At 38.7% G+C, this 22,926-nt stretch overlaps 1 pseudogene; it reads right to left on the bottom strand.

The window, feature by feature from the left end:
* On the bottom strand, positions 1–2,275 carry LOC118577835 (annotated as a pseudogene).
* Between the last annotated feature and the right edge of the window lie 20,651 nt (positions 2,276–22,926).

Here is a 22,926-nt window from a genome sequence, read left to right as displayed (position 1 = left end):
TTATACCTTGGAGGCCATGTAGGCAATGGGGTCCATGACCTTGTTGCTGTAGCTGTATTCATTGTCATACTAGGAAATGAGGTCGACAAAGTTGTTGAGAGCAATGTCAGCTCCAGCATAAAAGGTGGAAAACTTGGCATCACAGTTAACGTTTCAGGAGACAATATGGTCCTCAGTATAGTCCAGGATGCCTTTTAGTGCTCTCTCTGCTTTACCTCCTTCTTGATGTAATTGTACTTGACAGGTTTCTCTAGGCAGCAAGTCAGATCTGATACAGACAGACTGGGGATAGGAATATAGAAAGCCATGTAAGTGAATATCCTATTCAGCTCTGGGATGACAGAGCACATAGCCTTGGTAGTGCCTGTGGATGTGGGAATGATTCTCCGGGCAGGCCAATGGCCATCACACCACAGTTTCCTAGAGGGGCTGTCTACAGTCTTTTGGGTTGGTAATTATGATAAGGACTGTGTTCATGAGTTCCTTTATGTTGCCAAAGTTTTCATAGATGATCTTAACCAGGAGTGCCAAGCAATTAGTGGTGAAAGAAGCATTGCTGACAACCTTAGATGAGCTGTAATGATTTTTGTGGTTCATGTCCATTACAAACATGAGGCCATCAATAGAAGAGGAAGAGATGATGACGATTTTGTCTTCATCATTCAAGTGGTCCCTGGTCTTCTTCTTGGTGTTGAAGATGCCAGTGGACTTTAAAGCATTCTCAGTACCAACATCTCTCCATGAGGTATTGGGATATCCCTTCTGGAAGATGGAAATGACCTTCCCATTGATGAGAAGTTTCCTGTTCTTAGCCTTGACTGAGCTATGGAACTTTCCATAAGTAGAGTCATATTGAAATATGTAGACTATGTAGTTGAAGTTAGTGAAGGGGTCATTGCTGGTAACAGTGTCTACTTTACCATAGTAGAAAGTAGCCCTTGTGACCAGGTGTCCAATACAACCAAATCTGTTCACTCTGACCTTCGTCTTGTCTCGATGAGAAGAAGTAGCTGTCTCTGGAATGGGGAGGAACAGAGAGATAAGAAAAGCTTCTTTGATGAAGGGTGATAACTATACTTACCTGGGAGTACAATGATAATATTTAGAATGTAGTTAAGGAATTATGCTGGGTTAAGTTTCAGTAGTAGATTCTCTTCTAAGATCCATGACTTCACTAGTCCCAGGTAGTTGGCTAGGTTTCTAGTACAAGCATGATTTCTCATCTGTTCAGTGGACTTTAAGTCAACTTTGACAAATGTTAATTACTATCATGCCACTATTACACCTTTACAGCTACCTTTCCATGCTTGTCATTGTTCTGGTTCATAGGTGTTACATACCTTTTGGGGGATTTATTAAGGCAACTCCACATAGTCTAAGAAAAAAGGTTTATTTTGAGGGGTAACTTACAGCTAGTAAAGGGGTGTGTTACAGGATCCAAGAAAGGTGAACTGCAGTTCAGCGGTGTTCTCTGGAGAACTCTGCTTGGTCTACATCCAGCATCAAGGATCACCAGGAACCAAGAGAGCTGGAACATCTGGATCTCTGGCCTTAAGGGCTCCCATTTTGGCCCTGCCTCAGGGGCAGGTCGTAGGTAGGTGTGACAGTTACTGGAAGCCTCACTGGGAGCAGTACTTCCAGGTCAAAGCTGGAACAGCTATACACTACATATACCTGGGTCAGACTATTATTTGTCCTCTACTGTTGTAGACTACATAGTATTTTCTGGTACTATGGAATCTAGAATGTAGGAAGAAAGCTTTAAAGTTAGATCCAGCTGGAATAATTCAGGCCTTATGTCCTAAGTGTGCTGTGTCTTCAGCAATGTGGACTTACTTTAAACCTCTGAGAAGCATCCAAGTACAGCAACGACAGCCTACATTGTTTTGAGAGTCATCTGGATTGCCCTGTCTGATCAGTTTAAAGGAGATGTAGTACCTGGTACAGGGGTTTTGTTAGTTTATGGCTCTTGGGGGAAGCATTGTCACAGCTCAAGGGCATAGCCTCATTTAAGCTATGTGTATTTATATGCACTTGTATGTGTTATATATAACTTTATATAAATGTAAAATAATATGATTTCTTGGGGCTTTATCAAAAATCCTTGGTGTTATTTGTGGCTCCTACATTCTTCTTTACTGATCTCCCTCCCCACTTAATAGTTAGAGATCTCTTGCCCGTTTTTTCTGTTTTCCATTTTATATCACTTGCTATTCCACTCTCGAGGACCTTGGATGGCCCTTTTATACTTTCCTGGTTTCTGTGCTTCCTCCATGTTGTACGTTTTTATCTGAAGATTTGGAGCTAGAAGACATAAATGAGAGAGAACAAGTGGCATCTGACTTTCTGAGTCTAGTTACCTCACTCAACATAATCTCTTTTAGATTCCGTGAATTCATTTTTTCTTACAGCTGAATACCAGTCCATGTATATGTACTATGTTTTTATTAGCTATTCGTTTTTGAAGGACATTCAGGTTGTTTTCTATTTTCCAGCTATTGTGAATAGGTCAGCAATCAACACTGCTGGGCGGGAGTCAGTGGAGTAGGACGTTGAGTCCTTTGGGCATATGTCAAGGAGTAGAATAGCTGTTACCAAGGAGTGGTAGAGTGATGTCATGTGGTAGATTCATTTTTAGCTTTTTGAGGATTCTCCATGCTGATTTCCAGACAAGGTAGATCTCTTATTGTAGCCCAAGCTTGTCTAGAACTTACATGTCCAAAGTTGGCCTCAAATGTATGGTAACCCTTCTGCCATCAGTCTCTCAAATTCTGAGATCACAAACATAAGCAACATACAGCAAAAGATAGTGTTTGTGCAAGTAATTTTAATCACTTTTCATGGGGCTGACGAGACTGATGTATCAGTGGTTAAGAACACTTGTGTCAGGTGGCTCACAACCACCTCTAACTTGAGCTCCAGGAGACCTGACACCCCTTCTGGCTTTAGGTGAACAAACGGATGTTCACAGATAATCACATATACAGAATTTAAAATAATAAAATAAAACTTTTAAAAAAGAAAAAAACCTCATGTTAGATGTTTTTCATATTGTATAGAGGAGCAGTAAGCTGTTGGGTAAATGAACTGAAGATCTGGGCTGGGGAAACTGAGTCATGACCCTTTATCTTCTTGGTGTCTCTTTTTGTTAGGGCTGACACTTCAGAATTAGCAGAGAAACACTAGCGATGCTCAGTGAAAATATTCAATGGGAGAAGTAGCCTTAGCTGTTTCTTGATGACAGCTAAACTGTGCAGCATGCATGCTTACAGTGGTTCATGTTGACACTGAAAAACACTAGATAGAGAAGCCACAAGCCAATTACAAAAGAATCACGATACTGGAATAGTGGTCTTGTTTGTGCCACAGGTTCAGGAGTAGGAAAGAATTTTAATATGTTTAGGGTAGGGGTTTGACCTGACATTCTGATGTGTGATGAAGTTGAAAATATGTAACTTGGGATAAGAAAATGATGTGTAAGGCAAGAGAAAGGAAATTTGTGGCTTTTTTCCATTTGAAAGTAATTATGGCTTCCTTTAGCCAACTCCAGTAGATTTAATAACTTTTTGTATTGGAGAAAGGTGGCCTTTGCCATATGCCTACCCCTTCTTCTGTGTTCAGACTACAAAAAGCACAGTTTGGAAGCCCAGTACAATTTGTTCATTGTAAAATCTTCTTTATGTACTAAAATTATATTCAAGACCCATTTCTTATGTTTGTGTTGCCTTTTAGAAAAACCAACTGGCAAGTGTCTAAGAGAATTGAGGGAGTAATTTCTAAGTGAGTGATGGGAAACCGTGTCTTTCCACAGGCCATTTCAAAATAACCTTTGGTGAGTCCACAACCCATTATAATTACCTGTGCAAACAATCCACTTCTGATCTTGTAAGCAATGGATGGCTTTGTAACTGTGTAATTGTGTGAACTATTTTTGCTTAGATATAGAATGCTTCGTGAGGGATAGCTACTCAACCACAGAGCTAAGAGCCAGAGTATTTTGAACTAAAACTCGGCCATACAACTGGATATTTCCAGTTTTCTTTTTAGAGTCTTCCCCTCTGTTGATACAGAGAGAAAGAAAAATATTTCAGAATGTTGTCAAATTGTTTTAAGTAACTCACCACATTAAACAGTTTGTTCAGACAGAATAAACATTGATTTTAAGAGATATAATAAGTAAAAAGTTACGTTATTCTCCTTGTTTAACATGTTACATGCTTTTTTTTAAAAATCACAAAAACATTTCAAGAATTTAATAGATATTTTTAATTTTCTCTTTCCAAAACAGACTTGAGAAATGTATGACTACTTAGAAATGGAGAAAAATGTTTAGAAAATGACCACAATCACCCAGATTTACTTTGTTCTTGAGAGGAGTTTCAATTGCAGGGTACAATATAATCCAGTGACCTGAAGCAAATCTCTCCTGCTGTCAGGCTTCTTAATATTTACTTTTCTAAACGTATAATTATGATTAATACCACATTATCTGTGAAGTCCTTCATAGTCCTTGGAAATAGTTTAATACTTATGTGAATTGTGATAGTCCTTCCTTGAAATGTTCACATCAATCTGTATTTTAAAGAATGCCTTTGATTTCCAAGTCTGCCATATTTTATTTAACATAATTATTTATATCCCCAAATAAGTGGCTATCATTCTTCTAAAACACAGTTTTGAAGACACTCCTACAGTTCTGAGGAGCAATTGACTGTTAGCCACTAACTAGTCTACTAACTCATTACAAACTTTTTTTTTTTTACTGTGATAGTTAATTAAAGAGAGTAGCTATTCTTTGACAGTTTAATTCATAATTCAGACTTAATGTTTTATAACATTGAAAGATTTTTATTATGCTGAGTCAGTGTGGCCAGATCATTCCCAGTCCTCACTTCTCAGTTTTCCTGTGGATTATTATGTAGACTAAAATGAGGTAGTGCTTACCGGAATGCCCTATAGCACAGTCCCATTGATGTCCTCATTAAGAGGGTAGAGCAAATATCCTAGTTTGACCTGGTTGTAGTGGAATAGGTAGGATCTGAGTGAGGTAGATGTGCAAGGACTTCCATGACTAGAATAAAGTTTTGTGGGTTAATGTAAAAAACGAGAGACACTTTTGATGAACTGAAGTTTGTTTTTTGTACCATAGTTTGTTAGAATACTGTCGATTCAAAGACCAATTCTACGGTTGTAGAAAACAGTTTATATAGAGGTGTCAACTGAGTACAAGGATGTTCCCAGCACAACCTGGAACTTGGAAATGCCCTTATTTGGAAATGTAGTCTTTGCAGATTGGAATCACGTGTAGGTTGATAAATGTCTCTAACCCAATACAATGGTATTTTTACAAGAATCAGAAAATTTAGACACATGAATATGGGAGAAGACAGAGGCAGAGACTTGAGGCACACGTTAGAAGACTGAGAAATCTAGAATGCCAGATACTAGGAGAGAAGCTTCCAGCAGATTTTCCCTCAGGGTCTGCAGACATATGCCAGCACTTCCATCTGAGAATTTTTGCTTCGAAAACTGAGAGAGTTTTGGTTGCTTTAGCGATTTGTTTGTAATAATTTGCTTTGCAGAACTAGCCAGCCAGAGGGTGACAGGTGGGTCTGATAGTAAATTTAATACTCACAGGCAGCACGTGAGAGCAATTAGTATCAGAACCTCCTGTTTTATGGTAAGACTTAGAGAGTAGAAGTCCAAAGGAACAAAGGGCAGAATAAACCCAAACTATAAATAAATAATGGAAAGAAGCTCTACTTGAAAAGAATATTGTAATGGAAAGTAGGCCTGGAAGGTAGAGACTCTAAATCATAAACTTCACAACATTAACGGAGAATCCAACACTCAAAATGTGGGGGAAAAATGTCCCGTAGGGAGTGAGGAAGAGCTGGTGGACAGGTATAAAAATGCTTGTAGAGGAAGCAAAGAAAGATGGGATAGTGGGTATAGGAAAAGTTATTGGCTCTTAGGAAAGGGTTCTACTTCTAGAGCTTAGATTTTAATATGTTGGGATTGAATATAGCATGGAATCAGAGGAGAAGGGGAAGGAAATAGAAGAAAGAAGGGAGTGGAAGATGGGAAGTGAGAGAGGGACAGGTAGAGCACAGGAGAAGGAAGAGGACGAGGGTACCAGTTTTAAAGTTTTCCTTCACAGACCTTAGCTTTCTGGCCTTCTCTTCTCTTTCTTCGATTTCTTTGTATGGGGAGAGGATCTATGTTCTTAGACTTTCTCTAAAGAGCATCTCCTAGAAGCTCTTGGAGTCCAACCTTTGTTTCTGCATCTGAGGTTGTTGCTGCTGACATTGTTTTACTTAGCATTTAGGCAATGGACCCTGACCCTCTTTGTTTATCTGCTCCCTAACTATCCTTTATTTCTCATACATGTCTTAGAGAAATTTCTGGATCAGCACGGGAAGGAGAAGCAGAGAGGTATAGTAACATGCTAGACTCAATGTGCACAAGAAGCCCTCCATAGATGACCTCAGGGTAGGTACTCTAGGGCAGTAGAACATTAATGCTCTGATTGCTACCATATGTTGACTCAACATTCAAACACACTTAAATAACTCTGATTTTTAATCATTGTTCAATATAAGTTCATCATCAAAATAAATCACAGGAGATTTCATATACTGAAGGTTGTCTTTGAATATTGAAAGATTGGGTCCTAATGTTGGAAGGTAACACAAGTAGAAATGCCTACATTTGGCTATGTTCACTTGTTGCCAAAACTCTTCTGAAGAAAAGCAAAAAAGAAATCACTCATTCATTTGGAAGGTTTCAAGTCTCCAGATGTTTGGCATCATGTGGACTGAACGTTAGGTGACTAATTGATTGGGCTCTGATTCCATGTGTTTGGCATTGTGGATAGATTATGATTATGCTTTCTGATAGGGAAGTACAATATGCTTTATGCACACATTTGGGACACAAAGCTAATGGTGTCAAATGGATTTTTCCCCTTTGACCCCCATGGACACAGTTCAGCTTCACTTATGATTTTTAGTTTGACAAAAATGCAGGTGCAAATATTTTATTGCCTTTGTATCTCATAAAACACTAAAAGATTTGAATGAGAAAAATAAGCCTGTTCCAGAAGAAAGTCTTTCATCCCAAGAAATAAGATTTTCCTCTCTTTATTCCAGCAAATGAACAATAAAAATCCATGAAATCATAGTATCACTGAGATGAGAATAAACACTGGGAGATGACTGTTTTCTTTTAAGGCAGGACTGAGGATTGAGGTTTAAGACAAAGAAACTTTTAGTTAGATGGTACTTGAACTGAACCACCTGGATAACTTTAGTACATCATGGTTTAGAAGATGCAGGGATATGACCAGGTAACTGTATCTATCTACATATGATGAATTCTATGCTTCTGTTTCCCTAAGGTGAATCTATTGCTTGGTGTCTATCAGGTGGACTGGGCTATTCACTTCAACTGGCTGTATACTTTTAGTGGAATTATAATAGAAAGTGGGGGAAACAATCAATTTAGGGACTAGCTACCCACCAGAGAAGATAATTACATTAAGACACTCAGCCATCCCTGTAAGCATTTCCTTCACTATATCTAATGATTCAATTAAAACGATATTGACATGAAACGATGTTTCATTTGGGAAGCCTTAGTGATCTGGGGCATGTAGAACTAAGTAGGATAAAAGTCATGAATTCTAAGGAGTATTGGGAAATATCAAGCAATTTTATAAAAGTACGCTAGGGAAGAAATAGTACAAATACTTATACATGGTCCATTAGCAATATTTTGAGGTGATCACCTTTGCAAGAGTTACTAATATTGTTCAGGTTTGTGGAATTTTTGTTTTGTTTTGGCATTTTTTTCATCTTACTGGTCTTCTGCCTGTTGTTTTGATTTTCATTTTATTTTGCAAGAGAGAGAATATAAATTTGTGTGGGGAGGGAGGGAGATGGGGAAGATCTGGAAGAACATGGAGAGGGAAAATGGGATCAAAATATGTTGTATGAAAGAACTTAAATAAAAAGATAGAAACTAGGAAGCATTGAAAGACAGTCCTCTCCGCTTTTATTTGACACAGACACTGATAAAGAGCAAATGAAAGAAACCAAAGCAAGGAATGACAATTAAAGGCTTTCTGTCATGAATGGGCTCGAAGCATATCAGCACATTAAAGCTGTCTCGAGCATGTAAGTAACAATCAATTGAGTGATGAAGTGTCAGTGGTACCATAAGTACTGTCAACACAAATGCCTGATGAATTTACTCAGTCACAAGTGATCAAATAATTAAAAGATCAAGTGCAAAAGGGGAAAAATTCATAAATATTTATGCATCAAAAGAAACTGAGACAGAACCACACAACACATGAAAACTCATCATTAGGATAGATAGTTGTTGATACAAGAGATTTGTGAGAAAAATAAACTTTGGCAACAGAGTCAATACTATTGCTAAGACAGATTCTCAATTTTGGTTTAAAATGTGTTACTGCAGTCCAGTAAGCATGGCTCTCAGAGTGCCTGAGAAGATGGCTGCCATATGCTTAGCTGAGAAGCATACAGCTGAAGTGATGCTCAGTCCACTGCAGAGAGTTTTAACAAAGTGCCCAAGATGTCTAGTTTGATGGAAATAAACATAGAACTATGGAACTTGGGAGAAGAGATTAAATAAACGTAGGAACAGGAATTGACAACATAAAAATGGTTATTACAATGACAAGAAACTTGTGATAGTTATCAAAACCTTTCTGTATGTTATTCATTGATACAGATAAAGTCTGCTGTGTACATGTAGAAGTCAATACAGATGACAAAAATGTAGGTTTTTGAGTGGGGGAGGTAAAGAGACTACAGGAACTTCTGGTAGAGAGTAGACTGTTGAAATTGAGATAAAGGAGTGATTGTCATAACTGGAAATGATGAGGTGGAGGTATTTATTCATGGAGTGTGTGGCTGAGGAAGGACAATGAACAAGAGTGGAAACTAAGCTCCGGTAGAACCAGGGTATAGGGATAACCATAAAATTAACTGGTACTTTTTATGACTGACCCTTGGCTTTTTGAATGGTTCATAAATATTTTCCACTCCACAGTTAGAAAATAATTCTATGTTTTTTAATAATGCTGGCCAAGTGTACTGGGTGAAGCTGAAACATGGAGGAGATCCATCAACAATCTCCAGGACAAGTTTTTTACACTTACAGACTTGAAAGGGAAGGGGGTCTCTGACCTTAGGGGTAGAAGTCCTTAAGTTTTGAAGGGAAGGGTCTCCAATCTTAGCAGATGAGTGAATGTACTAGATATTCAGCCTTAATTCAGGAATCTTATCCTACCCTTCTTTGAGGCTACTGCTGCTAAAGTTTAGCAGATTAGTAAACGTGTTTGATAGTATATAAATAAGATGACCAATCCCCTTCCCTGGCAAGCCTCTTGACCTAACATTCTAGCCTTTTTGATTATATGAAAAAAAGGGACTTTACAGATCAAGGGCTAGAGAGAGGTGGGGCCTAAAGAATTTATGGGTGTGGATCTGGGCATCCTAGGCATCGAGGCTCTATCCTTTTACATCTTGTGACAGTTGGTCAGTTGGTTATCCTTGAGTCAGGAAGGGTACCAGTATTAGCTCTTCAACAGGATATTATCTGAAAGAGCTGCTGCTTGGTCTGGATGAATAGAGTTAATAGACTAGAAAGGGGCCTTTAAATAGAGGAATCAAGTGGTTATTAAGGAAGTGACAGTAGGTTTGGCCAATCGTATCTCTGATTCCTGTTGTCCCATTAAATGCTATACAACTCTTACCTGGCCAGGCTGATTTTTACACTTCAGAGAAGTTGACAGAGGGGCCATACTTGAATGCTGTTACAGGAAAGGAGGGCAGTGTTTTTTTTTTTTTAAACATAATTTTGTAATTGATTCTTTGGGAATTTCACATCATATATCCCAATCTCACCTATTTCCCAGTCCCTCCATATCAGCCCTTTACCTTTGCAGTATCCCCCACAACAAGAGGAAATTAAAAAAAAATATTAATTACAAAATAAAACAACCAAAAAAGCACTTTGCTCCTTTATCTTTCCATCCTCTCCATCGTCTTTTCTTTCATCTTAATGGCATTGAGACCTGCAGTGTATCACGTAGTAGACACTTTTGTCCAAACAGCTCTATTTGTAAATGTTCTTGGTGTAGTGTGTTGTCAGTCAGGTTCAAGGCTTCTGGCTTCTGGTACACCATCAGTACTGAAACCTTACTGAAACGCCTTCCAGATATCATGCTGTTGCCCCAGTCACAGAGATCCTGAGGCTATGGGACTCAGAGTCAGTCCTTTTATGCACTCCAGCAGGTCCAGATGAGGCAGATGTTGGGGTGCCAACTTAAAGCCTTGGATCTAGGCCTGGGTGGTAGCTGAATTGGTCAGTCTGGGCCTCTGCTGGGACTGCTTCCTTCAGGTGAGGGATGGGCCAGCCAGAAAGCAGTTTTTTGTTGGACTATGTGTTTGTTGGAGTCAGAGTAGGCTAGAACCAGAAGAATAATGATGAAAAACCTTAGATTAGGTGTGATAAAGTTTATGAGGTTTCCTTGTAATCAGCAGTCTGTTATTAATTTAAGTAAACCATCAGTTTTAGTTCCTGGGATTGGTCTCTAGAGACAGAATTGAGAAAGGTTTATCTGGAGGAATTCTGCTACCTAGTGATATAGAGAAATCAGAAGTGAGGGAGGTGAGGGAGTAGTTCCATGGGTTGTTTCTGCATAAGAAACAATCTCCAGGAGATCACTGGAAGTGGTGGGGTCAGCTGAAATGTGACTCTCCATGAGTTGCCCCTCCAGGACAGGATGAAGAATGGAACTGGATCTGGTGTAATGGTGTAACTGTGGGTGTGCCCTGTCCTTTGTAGGGATGAGCTGGCTTTACCCCAGAAAGAACTTTATCCCAGAATTACATCTGGGTACAATGGCATCAGTACATTAGATAAGTAGGGAAAACCTGGTGAGGTTCTGGTTAGCTATAAAATGTGTGAAGATGTATTTTGGATATTTGAGTTCTTATTTAGAGCAGGGGACACTGGGATATGGTGGAGATACTATAGCAATGATGGTTAACTTTTATTGTCAACTTAAGGAGATTTGGAATCATCACAGACTCAAACCTCTGGGCACATCTGTGTGGGATTTTCTAGATTAGGTTATTTATTTATTTATTTATTTATTTATTTATTTATTTAATTTTTATTTTTTTGTTTTTCAAGACAGGGTTTCTCTGTGTAGCTTTGCGCCTTTCCTGGATCTCTCTTTGTAGACCAGGCTGGCCTCGAACTCACAGAGATCCACCTGCCTCTGCCTCCCAAGTGCTGGGATTAAAGGCATGCGCCACCACCTACTGGAGGTATGATAGCTCAGCTGTTAAAGGCTAGGCTCACAACCAAAAATAGATTAGGTTATTGGCAGGGGGAAGAACCACTGTAGATGTGGCTGGAGCCGTTCTGTGGGCTGGGGTCCTGGCCTGGTTAAACAGGAGAGAGGGTTTTGAGCAGCAGTGTGCCTGTCTCTGCTTCTTGACTGCAGTCACCTGAACCTCTTGCTGCAGTTCTTTCCCCAGCATGGTAGACGTCTTTGAACTGGGAGCCCACTACCCTTCCCTCCACACGTTGTTTTTGTCAAGTCCTTTGCTGCAGCAATGAGGAGATAGCAAATATCCCTGGGCCTGTTTCATGCTTGGCTCTGCATTCAAAGAGCAATCCTAGGAAAAGCTTAGTGATGTGGGCTTGGAACTCACACAGTGGCACTTCGGTTCCCTTGCTGAGCACAGTAATTTGTCAGCCCATTCAAAATTCACATGACTATCCTAGGTGAAAAAAACAGCCTCCCTCCTGATGAATGGAACTATAAATGGTGGCCCTTTTATTATTATTATTATTATTATTATTATTATTATTATTATTATTGCAATTAAACTCATTAACCGTGCCATCATTCTGGAGGCTGGATGGCAGGGTAAAGAAATGAGTTTCCTGGAAGACTAGTTAGAAGTTTGGGAAATGGATTCTGCAAGCCTGTGGTAAAATAGAAGCAGCTTAGGTGGGGAAGTATTTCATCTCAGTTGCATCTAGAAGTGAGAAAGTGTGATGAAGGGAAGACTTGCTCCATGGCTTTGTAGTTGATGTATGAGCAGGGATGCCACTGTAGGCCATGGAAAAGCATAGTTGCCTTACCGAATCTCTTGCTTCCCCACTCTTCTTCTGTCCTTATGGAACTTAAGTGTAAGTCTATCTATGTGATGGCAAAGCTTTAAATTGCATCTTGAGTCGATTTCTAGTGATGGACCATAAGTGGGAAGCATAAAAAACACCCAATCTTCGGCAACTACTTTGTCTCTTTTGGTCTCTCCCCCTTTTGCTGGGGGCTGTGTTATTCTTCATACTGAAATAAATTTTGGGCTAGCATAACAAGCCTTTTGTGCTCTATGTATTTAAGCCTCTGAGGTAGTGGAAGGCATCCTGGATACAGTAGAGACTAGTGGTAGGTATTTGCTCAGCCTTTATAATTGTCTGGTACCATTTTCAGTGATGTGCTGAAGATAATCCTTGCTATAACCCAGTTCAGGTGCTACTGTTATCATTTTCATATACAGTGAAGGGACAGAGTCACAGTAGCTATCAATCTCCAGGACACTGGAATTAGCATGCCTGGGGTCGAACCTTAGCTCTGTCACCTACTGGCTATCTGCTGCCTTTCTCCTGGAATGCCCAGTGCCCTGGAATATGACTGAAACTAAAATAAATAAAAGTTCCTATCAGAGAACTGTGTTTCCAGCTAGAGGCGGGGCTAAGCCAAATGAGCCCCACTAATCACTGAGGTTGGTATTTGAATAGCTGTCTTGCTAACACTATAAAGTTTAATTATTGCTAGACCAATGATACATCATATATGATATTCTAGTATTAAGATATGCTCTTTGGCTATCTTGTCCTTAGCTGGGAAGCAGATGCCTGGTTATAGGTAATTTTCTTTTCTTTTTTTTTGAACTAGAAGTAGCGTTTGAGTATTTACCTGCACAAGTTTAGCAAATTTAGTACCTTCTAATGCCCCCATCTTTCTTGGTCTCTCTGGCTGTTCCCTGAAAAATCATTTTTGGCAGTTAACACCTCCTTTCTAATAAGTTGTTCACCCTGTGGCTTTATTTGAGTTTGGTCAGATTCAGGCCACAGTTCAGATTTGCTCATACTCTGGAGGCTAAATTTAAAAATTGGCTCTTCAGTTCACTATTAAGTAAAATCAGCTTTTCTTCTTTTGAATACTTTTCCTATCAATAACACAAAACACCAGTGGATAATAAGGAGAAGGGAAATCTGGAAAACCACAGGGAAAATAATCTTTTGTTTATTATGATTGGTGATGGAAACCGATTACATAACTTACTATCATTAGTTTCAGAGTAGAAAATAACCCACAACTACACACTGGCTATTCGGACATGGCAGTTGGTGTTTACCAGAGGGGACAAGAAAAGGAATTTGAGGGCATGGAGTTTATATTTCTGTAGTAAGCAGGAAATGGGTGAGGAGCCAAAAAGCAAGACAGAAAGGTGGATGGAGTTTTCTTTTGTCTTGCTGATCTCTCTCTAGTGGAACTGAGGCTTACTGGAGGTGATTCTTCTTTCAATACTATATGCTAAACATGAAAAGGAGCCACATTTATATTTTAATGTGGTTATAAATAGTAGCATCTATCTTACCCAGTTCAAAATTCCTCAGGCAAATGTGATAGATCCCACAGGATGAGGGGTGGTTCTTCCATCTATGGCTGCCATGAATATGTTAGTAAACTATCTGTATATAGTGACCCAACAAGGCTTCTGCAGGGACTCCCTTTAATCCTCTTGTGCCCCTGAGAAGAACCTGGGTTTTCTGGGTTTGTGGTATCTATCTATCTATCTATCTATCTATCTATCTATCTATCTATCTATCTATCATCTTATCTGTATGTTTCTGTCTTTATCTGTCTATCTAATCTATATTCATCATCATCTATTTTGTGTGTGTGTGCACATGTGTGTGTGTGTGTGTGTGTGTGTGTGTGTGTGTGTGTGTAAGTGTACACGTATGAGCTCATGCCAGAGCATGTATGTGGGTATCAGAAGACCACGTTCAGGAGTTGATTCTGAAACCTATCATGTGGGTTTGGCAATCCAACTAGGTTCTTAGGCTTGAGGACTGATCCATCTTGTCAGCCCTGGTTCTATGACTATAGGTGGATAGGACATCAACCACTTATATAAGGAAATGTATCAGCAGTGTCATTAGAAATTGGGAAAAAATCATTTAGATGATGAGGCATTTGTTGTTGTTGTTGTTAGGAGCTATAGTGGTTTGAAAGAAAATGCCCTATTAGGAGTGGCACTATTAGGAGATGTGGCTTTGTTAGAGTAGGTGTGGTGTTGCTGGAGAAAGTGTGTTACTGTAGAGGCAGGCTTTGAGGTCTCATATATGCTCAAGTCACACCCAGTGTCACAGTTTACTTCCTGTTGCCTCTGGATCAAAATGCACAATTCTCCAGTACCATATCTGCCTACACACTATACTCTCAGAACCATGCTTGCTGCCATGATGATAATGGACTAAACTTCTGAAACTGTAAACCACCGCCTCAATCAAACCTTTATAAGAGTTGTCATGATCATGGTGTCTCTTCACAGCAGTAGAAACCCTAAGACAGGAACACAACTGAAAATATGTCCTGGACTAGGGATTCCTCCCTTCTGAAGCTCATTTGGGAGCCTTGTCTCAAGAGTCTTTTCTCAATAACACTGTGTTGTTGTCTCTCTATTTCATCCAAAGTAAGACCCACACCCTTATTGGAATACCCTTATTGAGATTGTGGTGCTGAACAGAGATAATTCTTTTATTTTTTAAGCGTTATATTTCAAAATAATTAAGATAGGTTTTTTTTTTCTATGTAGTACAGGCTGGTTCTGAGTTCTCAACACTCATGCCTTATCCAGAGTCTTCATGCAGCCACTACCACTTCTGATCACAGGTAGGAGCAATTTATAACACAACTTTGGGGATTTGATCTGACTTTACCATGATGAGCGTCTCTTTTTGTATTTTCTGTGATTATAGATATCCAATAGTCTTGTATTCTTGCCCACTGTCTAATGACCACTCACTGTACCTATTAGTTATGAATATGGAGACTGGAAGCATTGCTTGGACTTGAATTCTGGCTGTACCATTTTCTGGCTGTATAAACTAAAGTGATTACTTATCTGGCTTAAGTCTCAGCATATTAATTTTAAAATGAAAATAAAGGTACTCCTACTTCATGATGACCATAACTCAATGAGCTCATGAGCTAGGGCTTTGCTGGATACACATAAAATATAAATATTAGTAATTATTATTGAGCATTATGTAGGTCTACAACACTGAGCTATGGCCATAGGGAATATAGTAAGTTATAATAGCAACTAATCACTCTAATTTATGTTCTTATGAAAGTAAGAGAAACCACAATTACAGTACATAGGAGGAATGGTAGACATTTGAATCATATATATATATTTAAATATGGCTTTGCATGGGATCCACAATTTGAGCAGACTCTTGAAGTCCAAGTGCTTCTTTGATAGCCACCCATTAGGACCAGTCCAGACAGACAAGCACTGCTCTCATCTTTAGTTAGTGATGCTTCTATATGTCATAAACGGCAGTGAATGCAGAGACTCATGATTGCTCATAACTGATTGTTGAATGCAGCCCTAAACACAACATTTATGCCACTCCTTTTAAAGATTAGTGAACAATTAGAAAGACAGAGAAGAAAGAAGTAAGAGCCAGAATATAGGAAGAAGAGTTATGGAATGCTATCTTCAGGGAATTCCACACTCTTATAATCTTACATTATGTGTGATTAAACAAAACTAGGCTTATAAACAGCAAGTGTGGATCAGAGAGACATGGGGCCCTACTCAACCCTGCTAAGCTACTGTCTGCTCATGGATTCTGGGGGAGGGGCATACACTTTCTTGAGTTGTATATCTACTGGTGGGTCCATCAGGCTCCAAAGCATAGTTTTTAGACCTATGCCCACACAAAAGATCCTAGTCAAAAATCAGTCAAATGCAAAAGGCATGAATGTAGAAAAGGTGTGTGTGTGTGTGTGTGTGTGTGTGTGTGTGTGTGTGTGTGTGTATGTAGGGGATAAGGCAGGAGTGGGAGAAGCATTAGAAAGCATGGAAAAGGGTGAAAGAAAACAGAATGTTTTCTTTATATATGTATGAAATTGTCAAAGAACAAATTTAGTCAATAAAAAATTAATACCTGATAAATTGGTAAGGAATAAAAGTGTATTGCTGTGCAATAAAACAGCAGAGTACTTTATAAAGAACTCATATACTAAAGACGTAATATTTAGAGGTTATGTTTTACATGGCTATATACACGTTTAAAATACTCTCTCTATAGTGGTGCAATAGTGGCACAAATGTTATAGGAGTAACAAACCTCTTTCCGACTGGATTTAAGGTCTGCTTTGTGAGGTGGAACTCATTCCTGCCACTGCTAAAGTGGGCCAAGAACCCGAGACCAGATAGATCATGGGCCTAGGGGACAGATAATTCTGTCACACTAAAGGAATATAGCAATAAAACGACTCTTAGGAACATACTGCTATACCTATAGACAAGTGTCTCATTCAGCCTGCAGTAGAGAAGCTTCTTACAGTAAATGGGAATTAACACAGAGACCTACAGCTAGACACTGTGCAAACAGCAAGAGTCTTTGGAGCAGTCAGTGTTAAATGGGATGTCTTCCTTCGAAGCCCTCCACTCAAGGCTCAGGGATCTATGTGAAAGAAGAGAAAGGGTAGATTTTTAGAAAGTGGTGGATGAATCCAAGGAAAAAGTATCTTTCAGACACAATAGGACTGATACACATGTGAACTCACAGAGACGGTGGTAGCATGCACAATACTTGCACTGGTTCAAGCCAGATAGGGTCCTAGCACTGAAAGATGAAGGTGGGCTCAGGGTCGTAACTCTAATCAAGAAACTATTGTCAATTGATACCTACTAGAAAAGGGAGAATCATTTGTCTCTAATGGAGTATCTATGATCATGTTAACCACACTCCAGGGCAGGGCCCCTGCCCAGAAGTAGTTGGCCAACCCAAAACAGACTCCATTTTTTTTTGTTGGCCTTTTGTTTCATTTTGTTTTGTTCTGGTACTTTCTGCTAATTTGATTTGATTTTCTTTCTCCTTTTGAGAGAGATTTTTCAGAGGGTCTAGAAACATTGTTCTCTTGATTTCTTCTCTTTCACATCCCCTCAAAAATATCTATAAAACCCCCAAATCTCAGAATGTTCTACATGCCCCATTTTCATTGGCAGAGTTCAAGCCCACACAATTCCTTACACTATGATCAAAGTTGTCCAGTGTCTCCTTGTAGCCATTTTAGACTTCCAAAGTTTATCCTTTTAGATTTCAATCCCACACATTCACATATCTGCCAGTCAAATCATCCTACTCTTGAAATGTCATTAATAGTGCTTTACCAATGGAATATAGCTAACTCTTTAATATGTAACATCCTTCATAATTCCTTCCCACTGATCTCAGAGCTTAAAGTGTTTCCATCTTCCTCTTACTTTCTGTGCTTCAGCAATAAAATACTGACACTAATTCTTGGGATGTAACCACAGACTGGAAAGATCTGAGCATCCTTTGAAAGTAGCACAGCATTTTAATTCAACAACTAATTATTGACTGTCTGCCTCGTAGTCTAGCAATTTTGACAGGTACAAATAATCTAGAGTGCCCATTAGTCTTGCTCTGCGAGGGGTAATCCCTGTTTATGTTTAAAATCTAAGGGTAATCACAAATATGTCTTTGTACCTTTATTTTTAGTGATGAACCATGAAGCCACCCACATAGGGGGTACATTTGTTGCTTTTGTGGGAGTGCCATTTGGATACACAGGCAGGAAATGATTGGAGAGCAATATAAAACTCACTATAGTCAAGCACTAAACCCTTCAGATGGGGTCAACAAGTGTTATGTTGTCCACTTCCACAAGGGATAAAAACATGAAAAGACCCTCAAGGATGCATAGACAATGGAAGAGGCTGCCATTCCATGTCAGAGAAAAAGAAGGGAGAGCCATAGGTGTGGGAATATGCATGGCTATTTTGTACCTCACTGAGGAAACCAACGTGAAAGGAATGGTGAAAAGGGCCTGTTGGATGAAATATGGCCATTTGGTGAGGAAGAATGGCTCTCGACTGTAGGAATCCTTGAGCTTTTCAATGAATTACTGAGAAAATATGATCACTGGGGCAACTTTGCTAAACTGACCCAAGGGTGGTGAGTAGAAGATTGTCGCCTGTGCTTATTGGCTGGAAAAAGTTAGAGTCCTCAGATAATTATAAATTCTTTCATGTAGGCTTCCCTGAGGGAGAAATCTTTGCAAGGCCTGGGATTGGATAAGGTTGCTTGTGGAACAGACATAGAATGACTCTGATGACAGAACTGGTCAGATAAGAATTGATTAGAGGAGGAGAAAGGTTCGGTATTAGATGATCAATCCCTTTTCTTTGTCAAGAGACCCCTATGACTGCCATTATTTTATTTTTATGAGAGGAAGAGGAGACATGAAATACAGTGATGGATTTCATATGGCATATATTTACAATATAGCTATATGCGATCACTCTATGTTCTTGCCTATGCTGCACTTTGTACATTTATCAAAACTGAGATAAATATTTCTTGTCCACATGAAGCTTTCCTCATAAGCTGGAGACTCTATATGAGTAGAACATTCCTTTAATAATATTTTACCTTTAGGGCTGTGCACAATTAACTTCATGAGTAAATAAGCTAATACTGAAATGAGGATTGAATTGGGAATTCAGTTTTCACTTGGAGAGATGAAAAGATATTCAAAATAAAGGAAAGCAAAACAAAAACAAAAAAACCCAAAAAACAAAAGACAAAACAACAACAAAACCCCAGGAATTTGATGTACATTTTGAGGATGAAACTCAGCAAGAAAATGCATTTGGTTTCAGTGCTTCCTGTAAGCTGCTATGGGCTTTAAAAAATATTATTATTATGTGTGCATGTGTGTATGAAATATATATATATGTATATACATATATATATATACACATACATACATATATATGAGCACACGCCTCACTGCACACATGTGGAAGTCAGACAACAACTTTGTGGAGTTTATTCTCTTTTTCCACCTTTATGTGGATCCTGGGGGTTGAATTTAAGCCATCAGGATTTCACAGATGGTGCTTTATCATCTTGCCAGCTCAGTGTTTCTTATAAAATTATGTGCAAAATTATTACCTGATGCCTCTTCTTTTAACTAGGCAGGCCACACAGTGTTCCCTGTTTAGATATTCACCCATCTTACTCTCTTTGTCTCCCGAAGTCTCTAACGTTACCTTAATTTTTACGTTTTAAGGCTCTGTTTCTTTTTCCATTCCTTTCAATGCCTTCCATTGTTAATTGTAGCACCATAGCTTGAAGGAGCTTTGAATCAGATAGCTATGGTTCAAGTTATTTAGTCTCACTAGCAAACTCAGATGATTTTCAAATTCTTTCCTCTCTACAAGTTTTTTGTACCATAAAGACAGTAATAGAACATTGAATAGAATAGTAATATTGAACAGAGTTACTCATTGAGATTATTAAGTAGACATATCTTGAAAACATACAGTGGATGACATAGGACAAGGTTTCAATGTATAAGAGTGATAATATATATATAAAAGTAGGCTGTTGCTAAAAAAATTGGTTTTCAGTTTAACCTAGAAGTAGCAGATGGGAGTGAAGGAAATAATTGAAGTAGAAATACACATTGAGAAAGATGCATGCAGACTAAAGAGTGGAGGGAGTTAGGAAAACTAAGATAAGTCCTTAAGTTCTCAAATAGTAATTCTTAGCCTTTTCTGATTTAAGTATTTTATGGCTACAGGATAGACTGCCCTCTTGAAGGAAATTCTTTGTGCAGGCTAGTGAATGTGAGTTAAGCTCTGCTTTATCTGATAATGGTTAGATCTATGTAGACAGCCCTTGGATTTAGGTAGCTGAGAAAGGGGAGAATTGAATATTCAGTGTTTACTGGAAATGATAGGCTCGTCAGGGGTGGATCTGAAGGTCTGGATCCAAATGTGGAATTTGTGTGTTGCATTGATTCTTTTTGCTTTCCTGTTAAGACTGTGAAAGTAATAGAAGCACGAGTTGTTTTCTAGAGAATTTAAGTGTAAAAATTGGTCACGATGCTAATGGATCTATGTTAGACTTACCTCTTTAGCTTGATCTTTAGATCTATGAGTCATCCCTGCATTGAGCTTTGAGGTGTGCTGAGGAGCAAGGGCTTTAGTCCCAGGATAAATGAGAAAACATCAGTGAAAGACTTGGTTTCCTTGATGTTTCTAAGAAGGAACATCTTGATGGAAATATTTAGGCTCTTGGGTAAAAATGGAGACTTGTGTGTCAAGTATCACAGATAAATTCAATGAACTATTAAGGTAAAGTATTCTTCAGTGTTTCCTTTATGGTACTGCTGCAGAGAGGGTGGTTCTCTGTAATATACTGTGTTTGCTTCAACTTTTAGATACTGTGGTTGGTAATTTAGATTGCCAATCTGAATAGAATAAGAGGTAGCAGGGCATGAGGTTGGAGAGTTGGCTCAGTGGTTAAGAGCATTTGCTGTTGTTGTGAAGGACCCAGGTTCAATTCCCAGAGCCTACATGGAGGTTCCGCATCTCCTTGGACATCAGCATGCATATAGTGCACAGACATACATGCAGGCAAAATACTCATATACATAAAACAGGAGAAATAAATGTTAAAGGAAAAAATGTTATAAAAAAGTACCAGGACATTAGTGAGGAATACCTTTTGAGTTTGTCTGTGAGGGCATTTCCAGAGGGGATAAACTGAAGTACAACAGGAGCTCTGGAGGTGGGTGGTCCATCAACTGGGCTGGCATCCTTGACTGAACAAAAAGAGATGGAGAAAACCAACTGAGTTGCGGTCCCTCCTCTGTGTTTCCTCATCTCCAGAGATGTGAACAAGCACAGGGCCCACTGTGCCTTCCCTTCCACAATAGAACACAGCTCCTGACACTGAGCCTGAACATTTCCTCCTTAAGTTGATTCTTGTCAAACATTTTGTCACAGCAGTGAGAAACATAACCAATATGCCTTCACTTCTGGTATATATATAGGTTTTACTAAGACTCTAGAACCAGCATTAAAATGCAATTACAAATTTTAAAATTTCTAAATTAACAGTTTCCACAAGTATTTTGAATGTTTAGTAATTGGAAGAGATTATATCTATGTTTTTAAAAATTAATAGTAAACTATTTTTGACTCTTAAGGGATCTACAAAATGTACACAACATATCTGTTTTTATCTATTTCCGTTGTATCTTTTTAAGATCTTGAGGAATAAAATTTCCAGGAGTTGCCATCTCCCACTTTTTCATTCAGAATTTAGAAATGCTCTATCCTCATTAATTTTTGTGTAATTTTCTGATAATAATTCAGTATAAGAATGACATTTTTTTTGGACATGGCTATGGCTGTGGTTTCCAATGCCAGTTGTTATGGACCTAGTAACTTAGATTCATGCAAAATTGCATCTTATGGTGTTGATGTTCCATCTATATCCCAGAGACTTATTACTTTAGGAAACACAACCTAAATATTCTCCTTACATATGTATTGGACTGCCTTTGGCTGTATCTTACAAACCTACTAAATATTTGAAAACCATAATTTATTCTGATGAAATTATTATACAACTGATTTATTTGCCATATATTTATCCAGTTGATTTATTTGCCTTATATTTATAGCTTCTTTCACTCAGCATACTAAAGTAAGGATACCTCATTTGGTGCCAAAGGTAATAAAGGACCGGGCAGAGCTGGCTGCCTCAACAGAAGGTCAATAGTGAAGCTGATCTGGTAGATGACTGTTGGCTTGACCTCAGTGAGTCCATTATCAATGTTTTATTAGCCAATTATGAATAAGTAGGTTTGGAGCCTTTCTTCCCATCTTGCTATCTTATTTTCTATAACCAACATTGTGTGGTAAATTTTCTTGTCTTTGGTTTTTTTTTTATCACATATTAGTGATTTCAAACTAAAGCAATCAATACATCTTCACAATTGGCTCAAATTTTCATAATATTATAAGTCAAAAAGGGGATTATTGATGAGTTTTTAAAAGATAACTAGGGAGCCAACAATCTTAAGCTTAGAAACTTTGGTTATCTCGACTGACTCAGTGCATGAAGAATTCAAACCAGAGTTATTTGTTCCTAAGGAAAGGACAGCATATGTTTGATAACTTGAATGATTGTTTTGGACATTCAGTAATATATTATACTAGTGTGGAGGTTTGAATGAGAATATCCTCCATTTGTTAATGTATTTGAAGACTTTGTCACAGTGGGTGGAACTGTTTGGGAAGGATTAGGAGGAGGTGTGCCACTGGGGGTGGGTTTTGATGTTTCAAATTTTACACCATTCCCAGTTAGCTCTCTCTGCCCCATGCTTATGGATCAGGATGTTAGCTCACAGCTACTGCTCTAGTGCTCTTGTGCCATGCCCGCCTGCCTGATGCCATCTCTGCCGTGATGGTCATGGACTCACCCTCTGAAACTGTGAGCTACAACTAAGCTATTTCTTCTATAAATTGCCTTGGTTGTGGTGTCCTACAACAGCAATAGAAAAGCAACTAAAACATCTGAAATGAAAAATGATTCTTTAAATTGAAGCAGAAATTAGGACTCTCACATTTTGTTTATGATAAAGAAAAAATAGACAGAATCAAGTACATTTTCTTTATTCTATTCTGCCCACCAGTGAGAAATACCTCTTCCCACATATGATGCATTTCCAGATGT

Source organism: Onychomys torridus, chromosome 2 (assembly GCF_903995425.1).
Source record: "Onychomys torridus chromosome 2, mOncTor1.1, whole genome shotgun sequence".
Classification (NCBI taxonomy): Eukaryota; Metazoa; Chordata; class Mammalia; order Rodentia; family Cricetidae; genus Onychomys; species Onychomys torridus.
Note: the sequence above shows the minus strand (reverse complement) of the source record. Positions and strands in the feature narration are given on the sequence as shown.